We start from the raw sequence: 11,723 nt of genomic DNA on the forward strand, positions 1-11,723 counted from the left end.
GTGGAAAGGATACTTTATAGTCCTGTTTATATTTAGATCCTTTCTTTGCCCATTCACTCTGAATATTCGGTGGCAACTTCTGTACAATTGGGTTTACACCATGAGCTGTATCCAAGTAGACAAGACCTGGAAGGTGTGGGTCTGCCTTGGCTCTTTCTACTTCAAGAAGAAGGTCGCTTAATTCTTGAAACTTGTGGTTGTCCTTGTTAGACAGTTTTGGGAAGTTTCGAAGTCTCTTGAATAAAGCAAGCTCAATAGCTTCAGAACATCCATAAACTCTCTCTAATCTCTCCCAAACTATGTTAAGACCCGTTGCTGGATCATCGCAATGAACAGATTTCAGTCTTTTAACTTGTTCTGATGACTGCGGTCCCAACCATTTGATAAGTAGATCAAGTTCTCCTATAGGTTCAATCTCCAGGTTCTGGATTATAGTCTTGAATGTAGCTCGCCAACCTCTGTAGTTTTCTGGTTGATCATCAAATTTCGTTAGTCCAGAGTTAAGAAGCTCTCGGCGAATCATATACTTGCCAACTTCTTCAATTTCAGACTTTTCTGATTTTATTTCTGTACGTGGAAATGCGTCACCACTGCAGACAGTATGTGGCTTGTGCTGTTCCAGTGGTGATGTAGAGAATGGAGATGCAGATGCGTTTACTCCAGGCGAGGGTTTGATCTGTGTGATGTTTGGAGCATGGGAGCTTGAAAAAGACTGTGTTATGAGATTCATGGGATTTGTTCCAATTGGTTGTGATATTTCTTTGTGATTATATCTTGCTGAGATCTGACAAGGTGTATAGATTTGTTCTCTTGGACTTGTAGTGTTGGACAGCATAGCAGAATCCTTCAAAGGTACAGTGTTAAACTGAGATTCATGTTTTAACGATATGCATTCTGGCTGCTTACTTGCTGAACAGGTAGGTGCAGAGACTTCAGCTGTAAGTAGGGGAGTATATCCATTGTTCTGGTTCAGAACAAATTGCAAAGTTCGTTTAGCAGGATCGTCAGCAGACTTTAGGCTAGGGTCATTAATTCCTTCATCCTCTTCCACAGCTTGTTCGAAGACCTTTAACCTTGCTAGAGCTGCTGCTTCTTCTCTTTTCTTTTGCAGAAGTTCTAACTGGGCCTCTGTCTCTGCCTGCACACGTGTTGCTTCTGCCTGCACACGTGTTGCTTCTGCCTGTGCTTCTGCCTGCACACGTGTTGCTTCTGCCTGCACACGTGTTGCTTCTGCCTGTGCTTCTGCCTGCACACGTGTTGCTTCTGCCTGTGCTTCTGCCTGCACACGTGTTGCTTCTGCCTGTTTGCGTGCTGCTTCCGCCTGTTTGCGTGCTGCGTCCGCTTTAAGAGTCGATTCTTGTTCAAAGCAATAAGATTGTGCTTTCGCAGCCTCTGCTTCTGCACGGGCTTTGACTAACTGAATGCTTAATGCTGACCTCTGGGAGAGTGACTGCAGCGATTTGCTTGATCTAGTAAATCTGTGAGAGGTTGCTTGCACTGACGGTTTTTTTGAGTGTCTAGAAGAAATAGAGGTACAGGATGTAGTTTCGATCAAATTTGCTATCCTATTCTCTAACTGTAACTTCGCTTCCATAAACGCAACATGTCTCTGTTGATCAGCAGTGGTAAAGTCATCCAACTCTTTTGACGCTTGTTCTGTACTAACTTGTGATAGAAAGGAAGAATATTTTTCAGAGAGTTTCCTGTAATTTTCATATGTCTTCTTAAGTCTTGTAAGTGCATTGTTTAATTGCTCTCCATTACTGCCAGTCTTCTCAATATCAGATATGTGTTGCAGCGTTTTTATCCACAATTCAGACAGACTATGGGACATTCTTTCACTTTCTGCTTCATACCTCTCTCTTGCCTTTAGAGAAAGATGTATTGACCGCCTTGGTCTCTCAGGTAGTACAACATGTTTATCTGAATCATCTTGACCGAGCATTAATTCATCTTCCATGTTAATAGAATGCATAGAAATAGACATGCTCTATGGTTGCAGATATGATGCTTATGAATCTTATCACTGAGTGATTTTTTTTTTTTTTTTTTAAACTTAATAGCGATAGTCCCAAACAGAAGAAATGTACAATTTCTGAAGCAGTCTGTACTCACTGTATTCACTGTAGGAAGGCAGACAGGCAATTCTTGTACTTTTTTGCTGAACGTCTATTTACTCTTTGTAGATTTGTGTTTGAGGTGTAGCTAGGTAATCCTTTATCGTATTGCAGATCAGTCCTTTACTGATGAGATGACAGGAAATCCCATTACCTTCTTGCAGATATCATATTTTTACTGTTCTGTTTCGAATTCCCGCTTTATGTGTGAGGCATACTCCAGAAGACCCAGTCTGTATAGCAGTATAACTCCACACTGATTTAGAAACCTCCACAGGCAGTTTACTCGATGAAATAATGACTCCAAGTATAATCTGTAGTATCTTTACTTGCGTTGAAAGCATACAAAGATGTTTTTTAGAGCATATTCATAGATAAAAATATGATGCGACTACAAGCACAGCAGGATCTCCTCACTAACTGAACTCAACTGTTGCAGAAACATCTAGACAAGGCTGTTGAGCAGGGAGTTACAGTTGGGAAATGCTAAATAACTAAATCTTGCAGGGAACTGGAATATACTAATACAAAGAATATAAATAATGTTAAATAACATTAAAGGAGGCTGTTGTGACAGCACAGGGGGACTCGCGCCGGCCGAAACAGGTAATTTATTGGGGGGGGGCAGCTTCACAGATGGTGAACCTATTTCATGCTGAAATCAATTCACAATCTGCAGTAAAGGCAGCCATACAATCCCTCTCTGATCAGATTCGATCAAAGAGGGATCTATCTGTTGGTTGATCTGATGGCAAATCGACCAGTGTATGGCCACCTTTAGACAATTTCTTATTAGGACTAGTACCTATATGTACCTATGCTTATCTCATATCCCTGGACCATAGCAACCAGTCAGCCGCTTACCATTTATCAGCTCACCGGCTGCCCACGTGGACCCTCCTAGGCTTCCTTGGAACCATAGCAATCTCGAGCTGATGTGTTGCCAAGCGGTTCACAGCTGGTGGTCCCCAGCTCTGGCTGCATGAACATTGGGAATCAGCTTCGCACCCCAACAGGATTGCTGCTGCCAACTCCTCGGTTGTTACTTCCCATAGCGGGCAGCCACTGACACATGCATGGCACCGCTGACCATCCTGAAGAACTGCTGCTGGCTGTCTTCATTGCAAGAGGAGTACCGCTGACTCCTCACTTGATACCCAGCCTGGCTGAAACCATGTGGAGCCCGTGACCCTGCTGCTACAGGACACTCCACCTGCTGGGCAGGCCGCACCACCATAATGTACAGGACTCCCCTGCCCACCAGCACTGTTGGCTCTGGCGCTTGGTGACACTGGACCCTGCAATCTTGTAATCCATTGCCTGGGTGTCACCATGCCGGATCATCCCAGCCAAGGCATTGCAGCTACTGCTGCCAGGGGAGCACCAGCTGGGATCCGCTGCTAGACCCATCACACCCTCCGCCGCAGTCACTGGGGGAACATCAGCATGCACCAACCACTCTCTGGAGACACCTGATGCTCAGGCGCCCATGTGCTGCACCAGTGCATGATCCTGGCTGCTCAACGTGGATGGGTAAGAAGCAGCGTCCAGCATATCACGCCAGCAGTAGCGGCTTGCGAGGGTTGGTAGCCTAGCCAGAACACTGATCCAGGACCCTAGCCAGCCTGGTTCTGCTGGGTCTCTTAAGGGGATTTATACTTAATTTCTTCTGTCTCTCTCTGACCTTTTCGCAAAGTCAAACTGCAGGGGTGTCCGATTCATCGTGCAGACCATTTGAGTGCCATGGCAGCGGATTGCCCACCGGTCCCTCTCCTTGGCTTATCTCTATGTATCTACTGCTGTGTATTCACTGTATGTTCATGCACCATACTGTTTATCACTGTGTGCCACATGTTACTGTACCATCACCGATCCTATAGTGCCAAAATCACTTATCGGGTACAACTCGTGTTGTACTTGGCGAAATAAATGTTTCTAAATCTGATGTTACCAGGTACACTTTAAACTTGTACCCAGTGTATTCTCACATATTTGTGTATACAAACAGTGTGGACATCACAGTGTAAGCTGCTTAGAGGGCAGAAGCTGATTTGAGTGGTTCTGTGTTCACTGAGAACTTGGTATAGAAAAGTAATGGTGGTAAATAATTAGGGATATGAAGGCACACACCTGTTTTAAAAGGGAGTAAAATTGCACTCTCCTTGTGAGGGCTGGCACTTGCAAAGGAGTTAACGGAGGAATTGCCCAGAGCAGGGGCTCACAAGTCTTCCTCCTTAACGGAAACCTTAAGGGCCTGTTTCCACTTGTGCGGTGCAAATTAGTCGTGGAAAACGCAAAAAGAATTTGCACGCGTATGCAAATTTTACCCCGAATTGTACCGTGAATTCACGGGCGTTTCGCATATGTTAGTAAGTATGCGAATTTAACCATGTCAGTGCCTGTGTGCTTTTACATTGATTTTATGCGAAAACGCTTGCGAATTTCCTATTAAATACATTGTATGCAATTCGCATAGCGGTATGCGAATTCTGCGGGGTCTACCGTGCAGATTTTTTCTGCACAGAAAAATGCTCAGAAATCCTGACAAGTGGAAACAGGCCCATCCACTTGTATTGTCTATGCGAATCTGCATGTAGGAAACGCATGCAGATTTGCTCTAGTGGAAACGGGCCCTAACTGAGATGGATATGGATGTTTCCTTTTAAACAATACCAGTTGCTTGGCAGTCCTGCTGATCACTTTGGCTGCAGTAGTGGCGGAATCGCACACTGGAAACAAGCATGCAGCTAATCCAGTCTGACTTTAGTCAGAGCACCTGATCTGCATGCTTGTTGAGGGGATGTGGCTCAGACTGGGTTCACATATGACATAGCGTGAAAAAGTAGCGCTTTTGGATGGCGTTTTGCTATTGCATTTTTACCATGTTTTTGGTGCGTTTTGCGTTTGTTTTTTTGTTTTTTTTACGCAGATGTGATTTTCATGCGTTTTTAATGCGTTTGCGGTTCACTAATGGATAACACGTGTGTTTTGTATGCGGTTTTTCTTTAAATCTATGCAAATCACTAGGAAGACAACCGTAAGCGGAAACGCATCAGATCTTTCATTTTTAATCAAAATGCAATAAAAGACGCAAGAAAAACGCAATGCATTTGCGTTACCATAGACTTTCATTGTGTTTTTTTGCAGCCAGCCTGCATATTATGCAACACTACCAGCGGAATCAGTTTGCGGAACGCATACTGTACAAAAAGTGAAATGCAGCTTCTTCTGCGTCCCATAGACTAACATTGCTGCATAAAACGCAGCGTTTCCCACTACACTAGCGTTTCTGCTATGTGTGCACCCAGCCTCAACGTATTAGAGACACCGGATCAGCAGGAGAGTCAGGCAACTGTATTATTTTAAAAGGTAAAAACCATATCTTTCTTAGATTAGGTTCCCTTTAAGTTAGTACATACATTCCTATGGTGAATGTAGGAGAAAAAACATCGGCAGGGAAGGCTGGCTCGTGCTGTGGAACGAAGAAGGAAAAAGTGCACAACTGGACAGGTGAGATTATGCAACATTGTGCACTCTGAATGATTGGGTGGGAAGGAAGCTGGAGTCAACGTGTAACCTAATGCCACTCTCTGGGGAGGGACAACAGCTACTCTAATACTGCTACAGTGGCTTGCAAAAGTATTCGGCCTCCTTGAAGTCTTGAAGTTTTCCTCATTTTGTCACATTACTGCCACAAACATGAATCAATTGTATTGAAATTCCACGTGAAAGACCAATACAAAGTGGTATACAAGTGAGAAGTGGAACGAAAATCATACATGATTCCAAACATTTTTTTTAAAATGAATAACTGCAAAGTGGTGTGTGCGTAATTATTCAGCCCCCTTTGGTCTGAGTGTAGTCAGTTGCCCATAGAAATTGCCTGATGATTGCTAATGACTAAATAGAGTGCACCTGTGTGTAATCTAATGTCAGTACAAATACAGCTGCTATGTGAGGGCCTTAGAGGTTGTCTAAGAGAATATTGGGAGCAGCAACACCATAAGGGCTATCATTCATAAAGGAGCTGTCGGTAGTGCGGGAAAACACCATTCTTCTCCGCAAGCGGTGCTTAAGACTTCAGGGTGGTCATTCATAAAAAAGTTGCCTGTTGCGATACAAGTGCGGAGGTTTTCTGGAGGAAGCTGGCGGTAGCGTGGTGGAAGACATGCGGAAACATAAAAGCTGCCCGATTCCCTCCGTGCGCTCCTCTGTCTGATGCTGCTTGGGAGGTCCGTCCCATTCATTCACAAGTAATCCGCCCGCCTATCGCTACTGTCGAGCAAGCGGTATTTTCCTTCCACATACCGCTTGCTCTAATCTTTATGAATGGACGTGTTTGTTACTTTTTCTAGATTAATCTAGAAAAACTCCGCACAAGGCGGAAATGTATCGCTCTTCACGGGAATGTCAGCTTTTCATGCGGAAAGAGCCTTTATGAATTGGGATTTTGCTGAGTGTTCGGTAAAGTCACCGGTATTAAGCATTTCCGCATGCGGAAATGGTTTATGAATGATAGCCAAAGTCCAAAGAACACACCAGACAGGTCAGGGATAAAGTTATTGAGAAATTTAAACAGGCTTAGGCTACAAAAAGATTTCCAAAGCCTTGAACATCCCACGGAGCACTGTTCACGCGATCATTCAGAAATGGAAGGAGTATGGCACAACTGTAAACCTACCAAGACAAGGCTATCCACCTAAACTCACAGGCCGAACAAGGAGAGCGCTGATCAGAAATGCAGTCACGTGGCCAACTTTGCTGAGCGACTTTCTGGAGTTTCCAGCGTTTTTTCACTGTACAGAAAGCGTTTTTTCAGCAATTAGCGTTTTGCGATTTCTAATTCAATAAGCTGTCTTCCATAAAGAGGAAATGACATCTGCACAAGAAAAAGAGGTGTTTTGTGGGTAAACTGCAAGGTTTGATGGGTAAAATCGCTGGAAATACTCTGTTGATTGTGAACAGGCCAGTGCTCCTATACTTAACATTGAAACGCTAATCACTGAATCGCTCAGAAAATGCAGGCAACGCTTTTGGGTTTTAGCAAATCGCAAATTGCTTAGGGCCTGAGCCCACTGATGCATTGTAGCCGCTTCTGTCCGCTTTTCAGCATCTCTAACATTGATGTTTAACTGAAAATCTGACACAACTGCGTCAGTGGGCTCAGGCCCTAGATGAGAACACTTCCATATACTTTTCATTGTACAAGAATTTTTCAAAATGCTAGCGATTTTCAGCAATGCTGAAATTGCTTGTAAGGGCTGGTGCACACTAGAGCGGTTCTGAATCGATTTTTAAAACGCTTGGGGATAGAAAAACGCTTAGCTAATGTATTTCAATGGGCTGGTGCACACTAGAGCGGTTTGTTTTTTCCACAAACGCAAACCTGGGGACTGCAGCATTTTTTAGATTTCTGAAGCGTTTCTGCCTCAATGTTAAATATAGGAAAGTGGAAAACCGCTCTGAAAAACGCTAGATCAGAGCGGTTTTCCAGGCCTTTTTGTTACAGTAGCTGTTCAGTAACAGCTTTACTGTATCGCTATACAGTGGTTTGCAAAAGTATTCGGCCCCCTTGAAGTTTTCCTCATTTTGTCATATTACTGCCACAAACGTGAATCAATTTTATTGCAATTCCACGTGAAAGACCAATACAAAGTGGTGTACACGTGAGAATTGGAACGAAAATCAAACATGATTCCAAACATTTTTTTACAAATAAATAAAGTGGGGTGTGCATAATTATTCAGCCCCCTTTGGTCTGAGTGCAGTCAGTTGCCCTTAGGCCTCTTTTCCACGAACTGTTTCTAGGCAGTGAAATGCCTCTCAAACTCTCACAACTGCTCACTGCTGCCTGGCAACTGCTTGCTGAGCACACAGCTCAACAGTTCGTGGAAAAGAGGCCTTCGACATTGCCTGATGAGTGCTAATGATTAAATAGAGTGCACCTGTGTGTAATCTAATGTCAGTACAAAAACAGCTGCTCTGTGATGGCCTCAGAGGTTGTCTAAGACAGGGCTTTTCAACCTGTGGTACGCGTACCACCAGTGGTACTTTGCTGTTGGCCAGATGGTATATTCCAAGTTTGTCCGCTACTTAATTGCCCACCTGCCGCTTGTCCTGGTCTCGTCCTGCCTCCACAAAGTTTGGCTACCCCTCAATCGCTCCTCTGCCTTCCCACTAATGCCTCCTGCTATTCTCCTACCATATGCCCCCCCCCCCCCCCCCCCCTATCTTAAAGTGTACCAGTAAGAAAAAAGTGCCCCGGGAGGAGGAAGCCTCTTGATCCTAAAGAGGCTTCCTCCTCAGTAGAGGGGATTCAGCGCTGGAACCCCTCGAAGATCTCCTTGTTGGTGTGAATGTATGCGTAGTAGCGGTTTTCCACTCGGGCTCCTCTGAAAACAGCCGAGCCTGATCTGGTCAGATCTATTGTGCTGGCACACTGGTGGTACTTCAAATTTTTCAGGTGATAAAAGTAGTACAATGAGTAAAAAAGTTGAAAAGCCTTGGTCTAAGAGAATATTGGGAGCAACAACACCATGAAGTCCAAAGAACACACCAGACAGGTCAGGGATAAAGTTATTGAGAAATTTAAAACAGGCTTAGGCTACAAAAAGATTTCCAAAGCCTTGAACTTTCCACGGAGCACTGTTCAAGCAATCATTCAAAAATGGAAGGAGTATTGCACAACTGTAAACCTACCAAGACAAGGCTGTCCACCTAAACTCACAGGCCGAACAAGAAGAGCGCTGATCAGAAATGCAGTCAAGAGGCCCATGGTGACTCTGGATGAGCTGCTGAGATTTACAGCTCAGGTGTAGGAATCTGGCCATAGGACAACTATTAGTCGTGCACCGCACAAAGTTGTCCTTTATGGAAGAGTGGCAAGAAGAAAGCCATTATTAACAGAAAAGCATAAGAACTCCCGTTGTCAGTTTGCCACAAGCCATGTGGGGGACACAGCAACCATGTGGAAGAAGGTGCTCTGGTCAGATGAGACCAAAATGGAACTTTTTGGCCAAAATGCAAAACGCTATGTGTGGCGGAAAACTAACACTGCACATCACTCTGAACACACCATCCCCACTGTCAAATATGGTGGTGGCAGCATCATGCTCTTGGGGGTGCTTCTCTTCAGCAGAGACAGGGAAGCTGGTCAGAGTTGATGGGAAGATGGATGGAGCCAAATACAGGGCAATCATGGAAGAAAACCTCTTGGAGACTGCAAAAGACTTGAGACTGGGGTGGAGGTTCACCTTCCAGCAGGACAATGACCCTAAGCATAAAACCAGGGCAACAATGGAATGGTTTAAAATAAAACATATCCATGTGTTAGAATTGCCCAGTCAAAGTCCAGATCTAAATCCAATCGAGAATCTGTGGCAAGATCTAAAAACTGCTGTTTACAAACGCTGTCCATCTAATCTGACTGAGCTGGAGCTGTTTTGCAAAGAAGAATGGGCAAGGATTTCAGTCTCTAGATGTGCAAAGCTGGTAGAGACATACCCTAAAAGTCTGGCAGCTGTAATTGCAGCAAAAGGTGGTTCTACAAAGTATTGACTCAGGGGGCTGAATAAATACGCACACATCACTTTGCAGTTATTTTTTTTTTTTTAAATGTTTGGAATCCTGTATGATTTTCGTTCCACTTCTCACGTGTACACCACTTTGTATTGGTCTTTCACATGGAATTCCAATACAATTCATTCATGTTTGTGGCAATAATATGACAAAATGTGGAAAATTTCAAGGGGTCAGAATACTTTTGCAAACCACTGTATGACATCTGCTACAAAAAAAAACGGTCCAAAAACGCTAGGCATGTTTAGCAAACCTCTCTAAGGCCTGGTGCACCGAGCGTTTTTTGAAGCGATCCGCAAACTGGTTCCTCCTTGGAAAACGCTTGGCTAATATATTTCTATGGGCTGGTGCACACCGGCGGTTTGCGGTTTTTAGTAAACTGCAAACGTGGGTCCTGCAGCACTTTTGCGGTTTGCAGAAGCATTTCTACCTTAATGTAAAGAATAGGAAAAGCTCAAACCACTCTGAAAAACGCTAGATCAGAGCTGTTTTCCAGGCGTTTTTGTTACAGAAGCTGTTCAGTAACAGCTTTACTGTAACAATGTATGAAATCTGCTACACAAAAACGCTCCAGAAAACGCTAGGCATGTTTAGAAAACCTCTTTAAACATGCCTAGAATCGCTCTGAAAATCTGCTTCAAAAACCTCTAGCGTTTTGAGGATCTGCTAACGGTTTTGGTGTGCACTGAGTCTAAGTTCACATCTGAGTGTTTTGCCGGTGATTTCGGCAAAACGCTCAAGTGCTAGCGCTTTTTAAGGCGCTAGTGCCATAATAACCTATGGGCCCGTTCTCACTTGGGCGATTTGCATTAATCGCCGGCGATTAACGCATATCGCCAAACTCAAATTTGTATCCTGCACCATTTTTTCTGGCGATTTCCTGGCGATCGCGTTTGGTGCAATAGAAGCGCTAATCGTGAAAAATCGCCAAGTGTGAATGGTGACTTTTAATCGTCAGAGCAAAATGCTATCAAAAGCACTAGCGTTTTACAAGTGTGAATGGGCCCTAAACTAGAGTGACCAGACGTCCCGGATTGCCCGGGACACGTCCCGGATTCGGGGTCCGCTGTCCCAGGCAGCATGAGGTGCCGGAAAACATCCCGCTTTCCGCAGCGGGACGTCCCGGCCTTGGGACTCTGGTCACTGTATCCTCATGAACTGGCAGCGGCGTCTATAGACGCCGTGCCAGTTCATTGCCCGCAGCCCCGCTCCAGCCTCCTTATTGTCTTCCGGTGTTCCGACACCGGCAGGCGAGCAGGGCTACGGCAAGATGGCTGCCGAAGCGCTGTACTGGAGACTATTTGTGTCTCCAGTACAGGGCTTCGGGCGCCATCTTGCCGTAGCCCTGTCAGCGCGGAACTCTGCAGGAGGAGGAAGGTGGTCCTGGGAGCAGCGCGCCAGAGGCCGGAGACTTCTGCCAGGTGAGTAAATGCTTTCTTTTCCAGGTGAAATGTTTGCCCGCATAGCGTTTATTTTCTGGTGAAATGTTTGCCCACATTGCGTCAATTTTCTGGTGAAATGTTTGACCGCATTGCGTTTCTTTTCTGGTGAAATGTTTGCCCGCATAGCGTTTATTTTCTGGTGAAATGTTTGCCCGCATAGCGTTTATTTTCTGGTGAAATGTTTGCCCGCGTTGCGTTAATTTTCTGGTGAAATGTTTGACCGCATTGCGTTTATTTTGTACTGACATGTTGCCCGCATTGCGTTTATTTTGTACTGACATGTTGCCCGCATTGCGTTTATTTTGTTCTGACATGTTTGCCCACATTGCATTTATTTTGTACTGACATGTTTGCCCGCATTGCGTTTATTTTGTACTGGCATGTTTGCCCGCGTTGCGTTTATTTTGTACTGACATGTTTGCCCGCATTGCGTTTATTTTCTGGTGAAATGTTTGCCCGCATTGCGTTTATTTTCTGGTGAAATGTTTGCCCGCATTGCGTTTATTTTCTGGTGAAATGTTTGCCCGCATAGCGTTAATTTTCTGGTGAAATGTTTGACCGCATTGCGTTTATTTTGTACTGACAT

Source organism: Hyperolius riggenbachi, chromosome 5 (assembly GCF_040937935.1).
Source record: "Hyperolius riggenbachi isolate aHypRig1 chromosome 5, aHypRig1.pri, whole genome shotgun sequence".
Taxonomy (NCBI): Eukaryota; Metazoa; Chordata; class Amphibia; order Anura; family Hyperoliidae; genus Hyperolius; species Hyperolius riggenbachi.